The following is a 19,264-nucleotide window of genomic DNA, read 5'->3' on the forward strand; positions in this document are numbered from 1 at the left end:
GTCCATCTCGCCCAGCATCCTTGGTCTGACAGTGACCTGTACCAGGTACGTCAACATGTTCACAGGGTGGGGAGGGAGGATACCAGTACTTGTGTATTTAGGGTACAGCAGTTCTAGCCTTCTCTATAATTAAATGGCAAAAAACACAGATGGGGAGAGCAACACATCTTCTCACAAACAGTTCTCTTACATCAGAAATCATTACAGAAGGGAGAAGTATCACCCACCTCTTCCTCCTGCCCCCATATATAATTTTTTTTTTTTTAATAAAAATGATTAAAAGATTTCTTTGTTTGTAATATACAGTAAGGTAGGGAAACATATCCAGAAAAAGCTGGACATAAATCTAACTTGTGTTATGTCCAAAGTGTTAAATCCATACAATGCCTTTTCAACTAAGGCATGTAACCATGAACATGCTATTAAAAATACATATACTGTATGCTGGCCAATGTCCTCCAAGACTGGTGCCTCAGTTGGAGAGCCTGCACTGATATCGGGTGTGAATTCATGCAAAATCTGGGCGTCACTGAAAAATTGATCCCACATACCTCCTGATATATTCTGACCTCTGCTGTTATAAAGTGGAATTTATTTTGACAATCATTTTCTTCTTTAAAGACTGCCTTCAGTTGAGTAAGAATTTTCAATATCTGCAGTTATCCAGGGTAAAGACATGGTGGGAAAAATCACTTTTATTTTACACCAGGAAGCACAAAAATAAAGTCCCCAAGCTTTTCTTTCCCCCCTCATGTTCCTATCATCCTGTCATTTATTATAAGCTGCATATTTGACTGTTATATAAATACACATACCCTGTTCTTTTAGCATCTGGATTCTACATGTGCTACCAAACTGTCCCAACATCTTTTTTTCTGAGAATGCATTGCTTTAGGCTTTTTATGACAGATACCAGCAAAACCACTGAGCACACCAATATACAGACTATCACTAATCTGAAACTATTAAAATGACTAGTTTTAGGCAGCACGTTTTTTCTTTTTTTCAGTTTAAGTTGCACTTTCACTACAAAAATAATCTACTGCTAGTAGACTAGCAAGCTCTCTTAATTATGTGAAAGTTTAGGACTCCATACTGAAGTTTGACAGTATTGGTTAGTAAAGAAATCATATCTAAATATCCTGTACATTAACATCAGTGAAAGTGTAAATCTGAATGAATTATGACTCTATTGGTTGGCAAGATTTTGAAAGCAGCAAAACACTACTTTAAGTGACAGGGACACTCAGGAGGGGAAAAGAAGGAACAAGGGGGTGTCCATTGTGATGCTCTACTTCTAAACTTCTCCTTCCCTCCTGGATAAGAAGTCTCCTCTCAGTCCCTGATCTTGAAGACTAGGGCATGGACCTTTACTGTACTTACCACAAATGGTCAAAGAACATTTGCTCTTCCTTTCCCATCATAACGCCTGACAAACTTCAAAATAAAACTGCACCTCCAGCTTGCATTCTTTCTGCCAGACTTGTTGATTTCCCATGGCTTGGGAGATGATCAAGTATTTGATCAAATATTTATAAACAGTATGATTTTAAGACAGTGTCTCCCAGTCAGATAACACTTTTGACTAAGGAATAGAAAGGCAGTGGCACAGTGCCCAACGAGTGTTTTAGCACCAAATGCTCTTTTTATCCTCATGTTTAACTAGGGAAGAGACCCTAATCTCAAATCAGCAAGTTCACCCTTATGCCAAGAGCCTACCTCTTTTAGAGCTACAAGTAAGAAATATGTCTTGTTCAGTTCTTTGGCAATATTTTCTTCTTAAAAAAAGGCTGTTTTCACCAACAACTGTGCTCTTTACCAGCAATACTAAAGCGTGGCTTTGGGTTTTTTTTTCAATTGTTCTGCATGTAACTACTTTATTTTCACCTTCATGCATATAGTTAAGCAATTTATTTTTTTAGTCATTGACGAGTTTGATTCTGCTGGGACAAACACATGGAAATTTGCCGTAACACCTTTACTGGAGTAAAAGCAGGAAATGCAACAGCCTAATATGAGTAAATCACTGAATTTTAAAGGATCCTCAACTATAAATACAAAACAAACAGTCGTTAAAACTCAGCGTGGCACCTTACTCCACCGCACAAGTGTCCAGAGGACAGCCTGTTAGCTTACAGATGCACACCCCATTCCAATAACCATCCTCTCATGTCTTCTTTTGCCTTCAGTTGCAACCACCACCTGCTGGAAACCAAAACAGAAAGGGCTCCCCAAAACGTTACTGCAACTCCAGTAACAAATACATAGACTATCAGCAAGGATGCCAAGCAATAGGGTATACAAACTACTGCAAGTGTCCTGTAGGTTTTAGCATTACAATTGATATTTTAAAATATGGAACTACTTTAAATAAGGCATGTCAAGACAGCTCAGTTTCCCTCTCAAAAATTTTATTAATAAAGACAACAGTTTTTGCATTATATAAGGAGGAAGCCCCAGTTCTGCTGTCTCTGTACTGAGACTACCCAGCAGTACCTTGCAAGTGGGCTCAAAGCTTTATTTGTTGTTTTAAAGGCTATTACATAATCTGGGAGGTGTTCAATCAAATCAATAAAGCCCTATGGTTAATTTAATTTTGTATTCTATCAAAAACGTGACGAGAAACTGAACAGCCTAAACCAAACAGTAATATGATTAAACAGGAACTCCGAGAAGCCAATTAGCAAAAATAGTAGTGAACAAAATTCACACAACTAGCATAATAAAGAGAGTCAGGCAAGTTAAACTGAAAAAGTAACTGAAGACAAAAAGTAGAAGAAATTCTATGTCCACACTAGAAGAAAAAGAAAGGACAGTTAGGGTATGATGCAGGTGAATAAATAGTTAATGGCTACATTAACTAATAATAGTTAATGGCTACACAAGATGGCTACAACGTTTGGTTAAAGAGCTGTCAGATTCTTCACAGAAGCATGGGACTGGGAAAACAACCATTGAGAGTAGAAGAAAAGTGTTGAAGATGGCAAAGCCTGGAAGAATTTGCTTAATTAAAGTTCTTCTGTGTTCTAGAGCATGCTCTAAGCCATTAGCAATTATCTTCAACTGAAAGAGCTGGAAAGGTCTCATGGACTGAAAAATTAAAGATCCCTTTCTAAGGTGTGATGACATCAGAAGAAAGCAGAATAAGAGTTAGAAAAACATTTAGACTGTTCTCCCCAACTTTAGTTTCTAGAAGGATATTAAATATTGCCGATTCCCCACCACCAAGCCATAAAGGTTTGGAAGGGAGATAACACTTTGTTTTGAAAAGTCACATGAAAGTTTTGGGGCTTTTTTTTCCCCCTGCTTTGGCAAATTAACTAGTCAGATACACAAGGAGGAAAGCAGTAAGTGGGCTATAGATGGACTTAAGTTATGCAACTAAATAAAATAGGAAGGCTTTTTGCCAAAGACAGACAGACTGTGGAAATACAGTCTAGGTAAGGAGATTAAAAGGCCATTATGTGACAGTAGGCAGAAGATCACACATGTAAAGAGCAGGTTTCTAAGGTGCAATATCAGACTGGGATAAGGTACTAAACTGGACCCAAGACAAGTTATTTCAAATTCCTGGACTCTCCAGTGTGTCCTTCACAGAATCAGGTGAGACAGTAACTATAGGTTAGACTATAACCATATTATGTACAAAGCCAAATCGAGAACTTGCATGAGCATTATGGGGGTAGATGAAAATTTGCCATTCCAGTCCTAAATTGAAGGACTGGTCTGAAGTTCAGCAAGAGAAAATTTAGCAGAGCTTAGTTACAAAACCTTATTCTTAAAACAGGGCAACAGAACACACACACACAAAAGGATATTCCTGTACAGCTCAAAACAATGTTAACTTTTTTTTTTTAACAACAGACTTGACCTCAGTTTGTAGTCAGTCGCTTCTATGCAGTGCCACTGCCTTAAGTGGTTATTTACCAGTTTGTATTGGTGCAGTAGTTGTCCTGCTCTTAGTTTGGTACATGCTATTGCACGTATGGCACTTCAAGACATGACAGAAAAGAGGCTTAAGAGTATGACGACTAGTTATTATAAAGAAGAGATGAGACTGAGAGGGAACGCATCTTTTCCAAGTTTATCAAAACAAAAGTTGTACTGACTGGTTTAATTTGCAGCAAAGAAGATTGTGACGTATTATGGAAGAAAAATTAACCATAAAACTTACATACCATAGACAAGTTTGCCAGTTTTTAACAGGCTAAAAAAAAAAAAAGATATACGCCAGGAATGGTCTAGGTATAAGACTATCCGGTCTTACAAGAGACTAGTCACGAACTATGTGACCTTTGAGCTCCTTCCAGCCATATATGCAATTTCCACATGAAAGAGCTTATTACTCATTCAGTCTCATCATCTGAATACCAAACCAAGAGAAAATTCTTAGTTAAGCATGTATGCATCTGCAGGATTTAGGGCATAAGACAGAACAAAGTGAGTTTTGGGGGAAGTTTTGGTGGCGTTTTGGAAATGAGGTACTTCACAGCAACCGCTCAAAACACATTATAACCTAGATGCAAAAAATGTCTACACATAAATCAGTTCATTTTAGGATGTATACTCTAAATGTCAAGTCAGAAATTCAAACCTATAATGCCTACTATGACCTGGCATTGTTAAAAGAACAAAAAAGAAAAACTGTATGTCTATGGTGGGGCAACAGACACAAGTACTCCCCCCTCAAGTAACTATAATTACTCAGATCAGGATAATTACCAACTCTGAAGACACACAGTTTAAGTGGCACTTACACTATCATATATAACCCAAACACCAGACACTGTAACTCTAATGTTATGGTAAAAGTTGCATAGGGAAATACGATTTATTAGAATTTAAAGGCTAAGGTACCGGTTGCATCCAACTCATGCTCTGTAAAGAATTCTGTTCCCCAAATAAATTACTCTGTATGGCCTGTTAATTCTCATCACTTGCTGGGGATGAGGAGGAAGGAACTGACCGCTCTTTATGTGCAAGGTTATTAGTGTTACATTGCTTAGAGAACCTCTTGGTGGTCCCGCTGTGCTCTTCTAGTGGTCTGCTGCCCTGGAAGCGCTGGAGATGCCTGCAGAGAGATGGGATAGCGCAAGGTAGTGGTGCTGAGGATGTCTACGCACCGCTGGCAATTTCTACCTTTCCACAGAGATTACGTGGCTGTGTCAGACAATAAAAAAAAAATTCTGTTTTCCCTTTCCTTGATGGAGGACTGTCTCGAGCTAATAAAAATGACTGACCTACAAGCTCTGAAGGACAAAGGGCTCCTCCCGGGCACCTCCAATGACAGAGTTATGTGGGAATGGGGCAGGTACCAGCGGAGAGAATAGCTACAGCTACTGCGGTGCTTTCTTTGAAGAACCTCCAGAAACCACATAAGAAAAATAACAGAAACATTTTTTGGAAGGGAACATTCAAAGTAAAAGCAGGTCTGGACTTCATTACATAGCTTTTGGTCACAGGTGCTACATGAATCCACCTGCTCAAGGCATCATTTTAGACACATTAAAAAAATGAATTAAAAAATCAAGTTTTTTGCCACCTCAAGGAAGAAGATGCAAAACCCCACGCAGCCTTGCTGCCAGAGGAGGGAATGGAAGAAACACAAGACAAAAAACTAAGAACCCTGGAAGATACGCTGTTCATGTTTACATTTGAGAAACACAGGGGTGGAAAGATGAGAACGGCCACTTTTGTTGTCTGCCCCATCCCTTCCAGCACACGCTGACAGAGCATCCAGCACAGCCCTCGCATAATCCTGCCTCAGGCTGGCAGTGGGGACGTGACTTTTGCTACACCTTGGTCTCCTGCCTTTGCCTACACCCAGCACTGGACAAGGCACGAGTCTGGATAATTCCAGTTCCACTGCTGCTTCCAGCAGCCCTGTGCAACGTTACCGCTGAATTCAGGGAGTTTTCACAGAAACCTGGCAAGCTGAGACAACCCCAAGGCCTGATAACCAAACATTTCATGGTAATAGCAGCTGGCACAAGAACCTCAAAAAATCCCAAATATGAAAGTCAAAAGCTGGTCGATCAGAGGTAGCCCTCTAAGGTTTTGTTTGGACAAAGATTTGTAGTAGTCAAGGCTACGTACACTTTAGCATGTGCCAAATTCATACCAATATGTGTGTGTCTCAAAAGATACCTCTATGAAAAGGGACTGCTAGTCTTTGTTTTAGATTTATCAATAGAGCTCAAAGGACAGATTTGGGGTCAATAAAATGAATGATCCACCTTTTGTTCAATGGCTTTGAAGAAGCAAGTTAAAATTAAATAACGTCCAATAAAACCAACAAAAAGCTTGTTAATATTCTTGCCTACATGCAGGAATAATTCTACAATGTAACTACCCAAAACACTTTTTACCAAACCAAAAAATGGGTACAATAAAACAATTTGGAAAAATATATTCAGCATTATTTAAAAATAGCTTATTCTGGAATGAAAGATTTCCCTTATAAAGACTATAACGGCAAGTTGAGAATACCCGCAAAATACCTTCTGAATCCTTGGGAAGTCACAATGCACTGCAATGGAAGTCATTGTTATTTTAATCATATCAGAAAACTTTGCACGAAGTGAAACTAGATTAAGCAGTAAACGCTTTGCTGGCTAATGAAAGTTTTTGTGGGCAAACTTGTGATACCAACATTTCCGCTAAAAAGAAAAAAAATACTACATGTATGGCAGAAAATTCTTTGTAGCTCTTCATAGTAATTTTGCAAACATTGTGAAGATTTTTGTGCTACTCAAAAATGCACAGCAGCATTCAGATTAACAGAAAATAACTGACACAAAACATCAACTCCTTTCTGTGTCTTAATCCTGTTTTTTCACATAAATGAAACATTTATGAAATTCATAGCATCCGAACACAGAATACACATTTTTTCAGTATGATACAGTGAGGGCTATTTTAAGACGCTGGAATGTCATTAATTTGTGCCCCTTAGCTCAGCAATTTGTAAATGATTAGCTCTAGAGCACCAAAACAAAGTAAAGCCTGTCTAAGCCCCTTTCATCTGACTACTAGCATTTAATTTAAACATGATTTCAAGATCTAATGCCAAAACCTAGCATATACTATTTATCATAAAATTGAAAAGGAAGCCTGCTGTATGATATATACCTACAGGAAGACACAAACAACTGGGGTCTTTAAGCCTAAAGCGTGGCCCTTTCAGTTTCCCAAGATTTCAAACAAGTACCTACATTTCTACTGGTAACGAAGCCCCCAAGGAGCAAGTTCAGCTTGAGACATCATTGTCGAACCTTTTTCCTCAGGTCAGTAGGAGGGGAGGCTAAAAAGAATATGATTAAGCATAATGCTATCTAAATATCGATTTTTCTGGTTACAAGGGATTCCTGTATTTAATGGCAGCCTCGCACCTTAAAGAGGGAAGCCACCTGTACTCTCAGATTCCTGTTCCTCTTGAGTTTTACGGGAAATAGCAAGTCCTTGGCTGTTGTGCTCCATCACAGGGGGCTGCACAAAGGGTTACAGGACTGCGGCAGCTCTCCTATCTGGAAAAGCCTTGAACTCTCAAGAGGTCATAAGGCTCCGCAAACAAGACTAAAAATGAAATTATACAAGGAAAAGTAGGGAGCTCCAGAAAGTTTATGAAAGTTTGGCTTTAGGAGAGAAGCTCTCCCGACAGCAACTGCTCTGAATGGGGCAGCAGACACTACTTCGTGTTTGTTTTTTAAATCCATGAAACAGAACACACCTACCACTTCTCTTTTCATCCCGAGCAATTCATTCAAAGTCAAAGCTTTGTTCTGAAGCTTAAGGTCTTTTATTTTATTTAGTTCTGGGCTAGCCTTAAAGGAGCAGCGAGAGGGGTTTTAAAACCGGCAACATCATTCACCAGGAAAAACAAGTTACCTGCTCTTCAGCACCTACGGAGCACACTTGTTTCAAGTTCTTCAAGTTTGAGAAAAAAATCTCTTAGTGACTTGCTCTAACTTGACTTTAAATGAGTTTAATCCCTAAAAAGGAACAGTTAAAAAAAAAAAGTTTAGCATCACCTGATAATTTAAAATAAGAGCTTTAAAATGGTACTTTACTGTTTAACCAACAGCCGCTTCGAGCCACAGGACCTTTATACTAGGCTTCAAGAAGAATGGAAAAAAATAAGCAACGACCACATTGACACACCTCCGAGACCCAGGTAACGAGAGGCTGATGATTCACAAGTGGCGGTGAACGGTCCTGCCCCATGGTCCCACTCCCGGCCAGCTCCTTGCTGTGGGGGTCTCTGTCCTCACAGGAGGAGAGGACAGAGGGCTCCTGTGGCCCCCTCCGCCTCCAATCCAAACTTTTCGATCAGATAATTTTAATTCACATGTGTATGAAAATTAGTTTCTTAATAATTCTACAAGTCTTCTTTATTCAAAAGGACACAGAAGCCAAAGGAACATATTGGGAAAGAGAAATTTTGAGAAAGGATGATCTAGAATCCTCCACACTTAAGACGAAGAGAAGTAAAACTTAAGCATCCAATTCCTAACTTAAAAAAATACATAAAAAAATAACCCAAGAGAGCTTATTTTCACTTTGAACAGTTATCTGCAAGTTTTATAAGTCCTTATCCACCTAAAAGAAATTTTAATGAGGAAGTTATCACACTGAAGCACTGAAACTCAAGCTAAAACATTTCCATAACTTCAGAAAAGATATTTTGGGTTTCTTTTTCCTGGCAATTGTTTTTATCCCTGGTTGGAAATATCTTCTCTCTGTTTTGTGCTTAAAGAAAAAAAGTTCAATTACACAGGCAGGCTCCTGTAGCAGCTCTGAGGTGAGCTGTTCCTGTTCACCTCAGCTGGGCAATTTCCTAACTGATGGGTGCCACTAAAACAATCAGATGGTTTAACATCCTATGCAAATTACTGGAGATGAATGCTCAAATCCACCAGCACACATACAAAGTAACTTAGCAAAAAGCAGCAATATGGTAATTCAGCATGATGCTGAACTTCATACAAACATCACTGCAGGAAATCAAAAGGAGATAGGGAGCAAGACAAATTTAAGGACTGTAGCATGAGTTACAGCAGAAAGTCCACATGATGATATTCAAAACAGAGAAAATCCTACTCCATAGACTCATGTTTTTTGATCTGTAACAAGAATCTTTACTTGCTCAAAAAAAAAAAAGTAAAATAATATAAAAAACCAAAGCAAACCAAAAAAACCAACAACAAAAACACCCCACAGAAAATTTCCTCCAGCCATGAGTACATCTTAAAGTTGTTGTGGCAGACATTCAGTACTAACCACCTTGAATCTTCTCCCCCCCAAACTTAATCTCTGCATAGTTAAACAAATATTAATAAATGAAAAGTACACAAAGTGATTTTACTAAGGGGGTAATTAACAACTTCATTTCAGTTTAGCAGCTGATTTTTAGTTGGCGTTAAACCAACAGGAGCTTAAAAGAACCTATTACACACGGGTAAGATTCTGAATAACCTTGTGAGTTACTAGTTGGCAGTTTGATGTGGCCCTCAGACTTCAAAAGCCCCTTTCATAAGAAAACAGGACAAAGGCAGAGAGGTCTTTATCATCATTTATGGTAAATAAGATAGACAAACCCACTACGTACTAGAAAGCTGATGTAAAGAAAAGACTGAACTTTGCATGAGCTTCATCAACATTTTAGGAGCCCCGAATTACCCAGTAGCTTTTTTGATTAGAAGATGACAGTAATTGGGAAAGGCAACAGCACATAGTCCAGTAGCACAACAGGACTGAGAAAAAAAGTTTCTGCTGCTTTGCTATGAGCGGATGCTTGGGAGGACACATCACCAGATTGCAGCGGAGCACGTGCCCAAGCATTTCCTGACACCTTAAGTGAACAAGTCAGAGCCTCCCACTTTGGCCACACATAACTCAAACTCTCCTCGTTTTCTACTGCTCAGCCTTAACGATTCCCATCACCCTAGTCAGGAATATCCAGGCAAAACTGACAACCCCTGGCGTCAGCGTTAGAGGACTTGCATGTTAAGGTCTAATCACTAAATATACACGCTGCTGACAATTAGGCCATGTAGAAACATAAGGATCTCCCCCTCACCAGAACTCACTGATGAAAAAAACAGCAAGGGCATATGGCTTAAAATTAACGTAGTGTGAAATGAAAAGTACAAACCTTTAAGTGGAAAGCTGCCTAATGTAATTTTCACAATTACCATTTAATTTAAGAAGCAGATCAAAGAAGCGCATCATTTACATTTCCAAACATTAAGTTTTAAAGATCAAAGACCTCTAGTATTTCCAGACTGCATATATGCGAGTAACTTGGTTAGAGTAATGAATCTATGCAGAGGGAGAACATGAGCTGCTCGTTTGCTCCATGCAGCAGTTTCCCCATCATCCGACACTGTAGCAAGTGGTATCTGCAACAAGCATCATCAACAAGCACCCGTTGACACTACATACAAATAGAAGCAAGGGGCTTTAAGGTCTAAAATAGCATTAGACCAATTTTCCGACTGCTGGAAAACTCTCCCTGAAACTAGCCACTGCTTCAGAGATTTTTTTCACAACTCCAGCCCAACAGCTATGATTTAATGACCTCTGGAACATCCTGTAAGCACTGTTAAAGACTTCACTTCATTGTAGTGTTTAACCAAAACAGTGTTTTCATGAGAGTGCTGTACCCTGATTATGCCAAGAAGTTAAATAGAGAGAAGTGCACTATGTAAATATTCTAAAACATGTCAGTTTAATTCTATGTAGAAATGTAATAGCAGCAGCAGAGGTGATGTTTTAATGACCACTGGGAGTTGCTGCAACAGACCCTGGTCAAATTCAGTGTAAAGTAGAAAGTGTCCTGGCACTTATATCCAGGAAACAATCAAACTTTTAGTTCATACTGAAGACTCATGCCTACTTCTGAGCGCCTCCCAGAAAACGTGGCTTAGAGTTCAAGATTAAAACCAGATTTTTCTGGCCGAAAATCAGAAAGCATCACAGCCATAAAACCTATGCTACAAAAAGAGACGACCATTTAAACTCAACCAGTAAACAGGAGCTGCTCATGGAAGTTGAGAAGACGGCCAGAACTTCTCTTATTAAGCTGACAAATGTGACAACACCACATATGTAATGCGCAATGATATTCAGTACCTGATTGCTGGTGTTACCGTAACATTCAATCCCCAGAGTCTTCCTTATTGTGCGCCAAGATCCTCAATACACCATGCTGCCCATCAGACTGGTCCCAAAGAGAGGATGGATTTTTATCTGCATGCCCCTTACCTATTTCCCTTCCGAATCACAGGATTAAAACTATTTTAAAAGTAGATGGGAGGGGATATACAATGCTAACATTTACACAGAGACTATTTCTTACATCACGGTATTACACATCTAATACAGAAAAGAAAGGGGCGTATGAAACCCACACACCTACCTCTAAACACGAGAGGATTTAAAGCAGCTTTCTCAAGAGAAGCTTCTCCGACAGACACTTCTCATGGTAAGGATGTTGCATTCTGTAACTAAGACTACCAAGCTCTTAAAAAGATGAGCAACCATTACACTTTTACAATAGGTGAGGAACCTATCTATTATTAGTACTCTGGGAAACAGTCTCCATGACAGACAGAAGTTACATAGAAGCAAGTTTCACACTTTAAATCTTCTCCCACAAAACAAAACAGTGAGCAATATCCAGGCTCATTTCTTCATCTAAACGAAGAAAATGATGAGTTGTGTCCAGCTGCAATTAACTGGTAGCATCCTAATCTCAAAGAATGTTTATGTTGCATAATGCTGTAGAATACATGGGTATTCCTGCCAGACCTAAACTGGCTCACGTGGATTTCTGTGTGACAGCAGCCACACCGCTTCCAATTCCCAGCCTACATCAGGTAGGTGGACACAGTCAAAGCACTTAGAGGTCTTAATCTGCATCTCTGTCAAAAGTTAAAAGCACTATGTGCCATCTAAGCAACATTATATGCATTGGTAGATGAAAAAATTGGTAAAACTGGTGCACGTCACATCCACCTTCACTAGCAGTCTGCAGAGGAGTGCCCCTTCCTGAAGGTGAATATATATCATTTACCTCAAGAAAAAACAAAGACACATACGCTTCTTCACTGGAGTGGAGAAGCACGTGCTGAGGTTGGGATGGGAAGGATCCGGAGATCCAGATCCCTTCTCCATATCCTCCCCCGAGGAGCAATGTCTGTTAACCGGAGCCTGCACCAGATTCACCCATTCCCAGACTGCACATTAGCACAAGAATAAAAGCAAGACGTGGCTGAGCTACAGCCACAGAGCAGCTGGGCTAGGGCTAATACTCTAAGGAAATAAAAAAAAATAAGACCGAGGTGAGGAAGGCTGGCATACCTTTAAAAACAGCCGAGACACACCGATATCCTTTCCATATTTCACTCCCCCATACCTGAAAGGTAGCGTGACATTAGAGATGTTTTCTACTGCCTGAGACACCCTCCTCTATCCTACCTCCTCGGCTGATCGCAGAGGAAAGAGAAAACAATCAGATGAGTCACTGCTGGAAATCTGCACGGCTGGATCGCATCTAACCCTTCTACGCACCAGACACAGGAAACCGAATTACTGCCAGCCTCCCAACCACGTCTGCTTAGACGGTGCAAAACGCTGCTCCAACCTTATGCTTTGTTGCCGTGACCAGTAGATATGGTTCTTGCAAGAGACTTGCCCGCATGCAAAGACCAAATCTTGTTGCTGAAATGTGCATGTTAAGTATTTTGTATTCTCACAAAATTAACCATTATATTGAGAACCAGACATGACTTCATAGCATCATTCTTCTTAACTACGGTATATCTGAATAAGTTTAGGGAAAGAACATTCTTCTTTTCACTGTAATTTTCAAGGGAGACAGTTTTCACAAGAAAAGGTCAAAGATTCCACTGGAAAATAGAATGCCACAAGATTTTAGTTGCCATGTTAAAAAAAAAAAAAGAAAATATAGATTTTAGAAATTCTTAGCTGGGAAGGTAAGAAAGAAAAAAAAAACAAAAAAGGAGCCACAGGTACACACATACATGCATTTTTCAGCCCCATCTAACAGTAGGCTTTCACGCCCCATGGTAGGCGAAGCAGATGAGATACTGATTTTATAAATACGTAAGTGAAAAAATTAAAATAAGTACAATAACACATTCAGAAATTTAGAACAGTCTGAGGCTGTATTCTTCCAATCTTTTAAATGACCAAAATGCAAAACAAATGCAAACCCACCCCCCACCCCCCCACCCCCCCCCCCCCGATTTAAAAAGCCAGTATGTTCTACAAAATTTCACTATTTAAATACTTACAAGGTAAAAAATTCACTCCGGTGAGAAGGAAAAAGTAGTTAGTTACAAATAACCTTAGGTGCACATTTCTCCTCTTCCTTTTTCAAGCCTCTCTCTTCTGCCATTTCTCTGCAGCGCACAGCTCCCAACCCCATCCACTGACACCTGACATCCAGAAATTTGTGGAGCCTTTAACGATGCTCTCAAATGAGATTAGAGCTCGTGTCTGCAAGACCTACCCCAACGTCACAGAGAACTTTTGGGTTTTATCAGATGCATGAAAGCTAGGTCATTAGTGAGTAACCCAGTCTGTGCATTTTAATGGGGATTTATCTTTGAAAAAATTCGTCGACACGTAAGACTCGTAGCTGTGAAGCAATACCTTCCTGAATAATAATTGAGTTGATGTTTATTATATCAGGGGTTTTTTTACCTCTGTAGCATCAGGCAAATGTCTGTGAAAGATATCCATCTGTAACCTGGAGCTCATGCCTTCATCCTCATCCCCTTCTCATTCAGCCCAAATAAGAGCACCTCCACAAAACCTTTTTATTGAATGCTGAGAACTCGCAATAGGGATGCACACCTGACATTTAAAAAAAAAAAATTATACAAAGGTGAGACCTTTGTAGTTAGTTAGGACAGTCAACATCACTTTATTTCAACCCCTTCTACTTGCAAAAGAACCTGCAATCAAACGTCTGGCCCATTTTTGCTCAGGACTACATTTTCACGTGCAGCAAAAAAGTACATTTTGCCAGTAGCACCATTCAGGCAAACAGAGCATGGTGACACAAGGAAAAGAGTTTTTTCCTAGAGTGATAATGCAGTAATGCCTAGCTTTGTCCCCAGCTTCACCTAACCTGAAATAGTATCCAAAGAAGCACTTCAAGGCAGAGCAACAGCTGTGACTACAAAACCCCCCAGCCGTGTAGTGCCAAACCTGGATCTTAATTTTTCTTCCTCTTCTCCACAGCCACCTTGACATCTGGCTTCATCTGCTTCCGTTCTTTATCGCATCGTGATTTAGTAGTTGACATGGTCATTTGACCACATAGAAAGTCTCAGTTCAAGCTCCACAAGCTAGATTTTTCAAATTCCTTCTTGAAGGAAAAAATAATAAATAAATAGCAAATAGCAGGGCCAATAAAGTACTTCCAGGAAAGAATTTGCAAATAACACTGGAGATTAGATCTGGGATTAGGTTGCACCCCTGAAGGGCAGGCGATGATCCCCGCAGAACTGCTGGGCCAGACGGCCCAACGCTTCTGGAGGACCATCTCCCAACCAACGACACATGGGCTGCTTCTGCCGTAGCAGAAGTCAGCGCATAAACACATCAAATACTTTCAAATGCTTTCGCCCAGGAGCTCCTGGCAGAGTTTCTATTTAAAACAGCTCCAACTGTATTTATAAGCCTTATGAAATTCATCCTGAAGCAGTTATTTATGGCTGGAAGCCAGCCTCCCTAATTCAGGTGTCTAGCTTATACCTCGACCCCGGGCGCCTAGCGAACGGCTCCTGCAACATAGAAGGAAGAGAGACGGGCAATGAGCAGAAGCAGGTGACTTGAGAAGCCTTTGGGGAAAGAGATGGTTTGTCTAAATTCAGGTGCCTGCCCCTCTTCATCCCACTAGCTCAGCTGCAACCCAACAGCAAGCTGCCACCAAAAGGCCACCTCCGCCAACACGACCTCTTCCCTGGCGCGAGCGCTGGTGCCCATCTGCCTCCCAGGAGCCAAGCGAGTACCAAATACCACAAAACACGCTGAGTTTCCACCATCAGATGAACTCCCTGAGCTAAATCACCGGAAGGTCAGGCAAACACCGCTGCCACCACAAAAGGAGGCAGGAGAAGCACATGCCAAGCGCAGGAGTTTCAATGACACCTTGCTGTGATAACATCCCGGCGCTAACACAAAACCACGTCAGCGTGGGACCTACCCTCGGAGGACAGCTTGGCCCAACCAAGTTCTCACTGTCTGTGCTAGCTGAATTGATCCCAACCCAGATATTCCTTTAAAACTGTGTTACACGACAATGATTTTGACTTTTTTGGCCAACATAGTAATAGCTATTTCCCAAAGTTAGTATATCAGTTTTCTAATAGTAATGACTGAAAGATGAATCACATCCAGAAACAAAATTTAGGACTTTCACATGAGCTGGCACAAAAACCAGTATGCCAACACACCCGGCACTGGCAAAAAAAAATAAAGCAAGTCTTATAATCCTCATGCTCTTTTACAATAATCCCAGCTGTTTTGTACCGCAAATGCAAAACGCTGTTGAAATTAAGTTTCTCTATTCAGTGTAACACAAATGAAAGTTTTACAGCTAAATATCCAACTGGAAGCTAGCATGCTATGAGTCAGACCTATACATCTTTCTTTTCATTGGAAAAATAAAAATTTAGCACTATTCATAAACACTAAATTTACAACTGCTTGCAGAAGCTTACAGCATGAGGAACCAAAGAACCTGTTTTAAAGTAGCTTATTCACTACAATCCTTTAAAGTTAGATTTTCACTTGGATTCACAGTATTCAGATATGTGAAAAAACAGCAAAACCAAAACACTCCTCCTAAGGTAGTTTGGATAATAAGTTAGGTGTGTCAAGCACACCTTAGACCAGCAGAAGCATTTCTAGTACACCGAGTCTGAGAGCACGTGCTGTTTTTCATTAAATTGCTAAAGCTGGAAAGCCCGCTTAAAAAAATGATAGTTAAGAGTTATGTTAGTCTCGTTAAGCAGAAAAGGTTGGGGGGAGGGGTGTGTTTTGGGTTTTTTTTAAAAAAAAAAACCAAACCTTTTTAAAAAAAAACACAACCAAACAAAAAAACCCAAAACCTCAAAAAAACCACACACAACAAACCTCCTCCAGGACTGGATAAAGGAACTTTAAAGAGGAGGAGTGGTAGGTACAAGAAACAGCTGGAAAGTATCTGGTTCTTACAACACAATAAATCCCAAGTGTTTTCCGAAGCTCAGCAAGGTCACCATCTAAGGTAATGCACCCAAGTGCTCATTAAAAACTTAACATTTTGGACCAAAAAAAGTGTTTGACAAAGAAAAAGGTGCTAAAAGGGAGTCCATAGTAATGGGGGGGGGGGGGGGGGGAGGAGGGGGGTAGGGAGGTAGGGGAAGCATTCTGAACATGGAAACCATCATCTCACCGCCTCCCCAAACTATGGGTGGAAAACAATGCATGACCTCACAAAACTGAAGAAAGGATCAGGACACCGTTCAAAAACAAACAAAAAGACAGGAAGAAAAGAACAAAAGTAACATCATGACTAACCGTAGTTGTTAACTACAAAATACAGAATATAAGAAAACAAAAGTCTGGTCAGAACTGTCTGTAGAACCCCTTAAGCTGCAATGCATTTCCCCTTTGTAGAACACATACCCGTTTCTATAGTCAACAAGTTAATTCTTCCTCTTAAAGTGCCTGCAGATGCTGCTTTCATGCAAAATTTTAAAACAATGCTCAAAACTACAAAGAGAAACCGTCCACAAAGGAAACTACATTGTGAACTCAGCTCAAAGCTCTGCATGCCCATTGCACAGGACTGCAGGACGACAGGCTTCAAGCACCTCTGAGAAATCCAAATACAGACTTAACTTGAAAATACATAAACCCACCTTGCAGAAAACAGGAAATAGATTCTACTCTCAAGCAAAAATCAGTCCCGTTTTTCTCTCAAACACATCACCAAATACACCACAGACGCCTCTCCTGAGGTCCGGAAGGAAGGGGACAACAAGGTAACAGGGAGAATAATGTTCAGCCAGATAAAACAGTGTTACTGTCACCTTCTCCCTCTAAAACATGATTGCTAGCCCTGTTATATGACATTTTGCCACAGCTCTTTTGTAGTCTGCAGCCAGTGGAGAATATTATTTGTAGGATTTACATTCCCACAGTATTTACTTAACAGCATGTATATTTATGTATCAATTCATATTTATATATTAATTGGATATAATTAGATTTAACTCCATGCAAGGGCTCACTGCCAGGAATCTACACACATTAATGAAATATTGATGCATCCACCTAAAGGAGGGTTAAATGCATCCCTTATGTAGACGTGAGACAGGACTTTGGCAGCCGTGCCGTAAGAAGTTCTCCAGAAACCAGCCCACCCAGGTTTTATGACTTGACAGAATTACCCAGTATTAGACGTGGTTTAGGCAACACAATATATAGATTTTGCCTTTTCATTCACACATTTTTCATTCTGACACCATCCAGGACATTGACTGGCTCTCTACATACTATCTGAGAATACATTACCCAGAATTGAGAAAAACCTTTTCATAATGGTTAGTTCAACTGAAATAAAGGCATCTATAAGAAGAGGATCTGAATGGTAAGACGAATCTTCTATTTCTACAGTTATTCCTTCCATCTGCCATACCAGACTGTATGCATTATATTCACGCTTGGGGGAAGAACCAAACAAAATAATCACTGAGCTAAGTTCTCTATGCAAATACAGGGAAAACATTGCTGCTAGACCTCTTGCTGCATTTGCAGAAGCCATAAAAATATACAGTAGAAATGCAGACTTCGAACAGTTTCAACAAACAGAAACATTTGGTGACCACATGTCAGAGACCATTCAGTGGATTTGATTGCTGTACTGTTGGTCCAAACCAGCAGATTTCAAGTAAGTAGTCCTGGCTCTCAAGTTTTATCCTCAAGCTGACTCTTTCTACCAAGCTACTCTGCAAATCTGCTTTTTCAGTCTTCTGAGCAGGCAGAGCAGTGGGTGTTTGTGTGTGTATACACACATTTGTTTTTTCCTGGAAAAAGACAAAGCCAGAAGCCCCCAGATAATTTTCCAACATCCAAAATGTAACAGATACCTTTAAATCACAAAGGAAGATAGTTTTGGACTCTGAAAAGCACACTGTAATGCAATAATAAATGAAGTTATTAGCACACACAACAGCATTTAGATAAATTTCACTACCTATTTAATGGTCACGGCAGACCTGAGCAGCAGAGGTATCTTTAGCTGCCGTCCAGACATGCTGGGGTCTTTTTCTCTAATGCCGCCTATCAAAAGGGATAAAAACCTTGTCTTGCCATGGAAATCCTAACGGCGAAACACCTCTCTCCAACAACACTGGGTAGCGTTAGCACCAGAGAGGACTTCTGTTCCCCTGCGGTGTCCCTGCGTGAGGAACAGTCCCAGGACGACAGGGTCCTGCTCGTGACGGTGACCGAGACCGACACTCTCGACGACGGTATCAGATGAAATTAGTAGCTCTCAGAACATCTGACTAACAACTCTAGATCAGTTATTAGGGGAAGAAATTCAGCTCCCAAGAGTCCCCGTAATAGCTTGCAATATTAAGAGTTACTTGGCCCAACACCTGTTTTTCACTTCAGTGGATTTGTCAAGGTTGCTCCATGTGCTTTCCTACAGCTCTACTGCTTCACTCCAACAATGCATTCCGGCACACGCTCACTGCCCACCCTCCCTCAGACGGGACCTGTACATTCAGCTACTTCGGGGAAGAGGTGGTGGTGGGGGGGGGGGGCGCGGAATTTCAAGCGTTATTTGCCTCGGGGCACTCTAACTAAATATTTACAGGCTTCGTGGGTCAGGTTTCAAGTTGCTTTAGCAAACAATTTCAAACCACAGACATTTACCTGAAGATTAGGGTTCATTTAAGACACAGAAGAGGAATCAAAAGCTGAGACGTTTTACAAGAAAACAGCACACGATCTTCTTTCCTCTGGAACTTCGAGAGGTATCACCCCTAAAATGGTGAAGGGCGTTTTAGGGGAGAGGGACCACGTCTCCCCTTCATTCACAAGGATGAACTTGGTGGTGGACTGCAGAGAGGAGGAGGCAGACTGCCCTCCCACATCTTGAGGCAGGAAAAGACTCGGCAGTCTGGGATATTTAATAGCTGGGGGAAGAATGCTTTGGTTTGGAGGAACAGCT

General features: G+C 40.5%; 1 protein-coding gene across 8 annotated transcripts in view; it reads right to left on the minus strand.

Annotated features, from left to right (window-relative positions):
- Positions 1-19,264, minus strand: part of LMO7 (LIM domain 7) — a 136,044-nt gene that overhangs the window by 113,619 nt on the left and 3,161 nt on the right. The window contains exon 1 of one of the 8 annotated variants that reach the window (XM_049815902.1): positions 12,364-12,380. The exons of the other annotated variants lie outside the window; for them this stretch is intronic. The gene's annotated coding sequence lies outside the window, so the exon portion shown is untranslated. Of the gene's footprint in view, positions 1-12,363; positions 12,381-19,264 lie in introns of those variants that run through there. 8 annotated transcript variants of the gene reach the window in all.

This window comes from Accipiter gentilis, chromosome 13 (genome assembly GCF_929443795.1).
Source record: "Accipiter gentilis chromosome 13, bAccGen1.1, whole genome shotgun sequence".
Classification (NCBI taxonomy): domain Eukaryota; kingdom Metazoa; phylum Chordata; class Aves; order Accipitriformes; family Accipitridae; genus Astur; species Astur gentilis.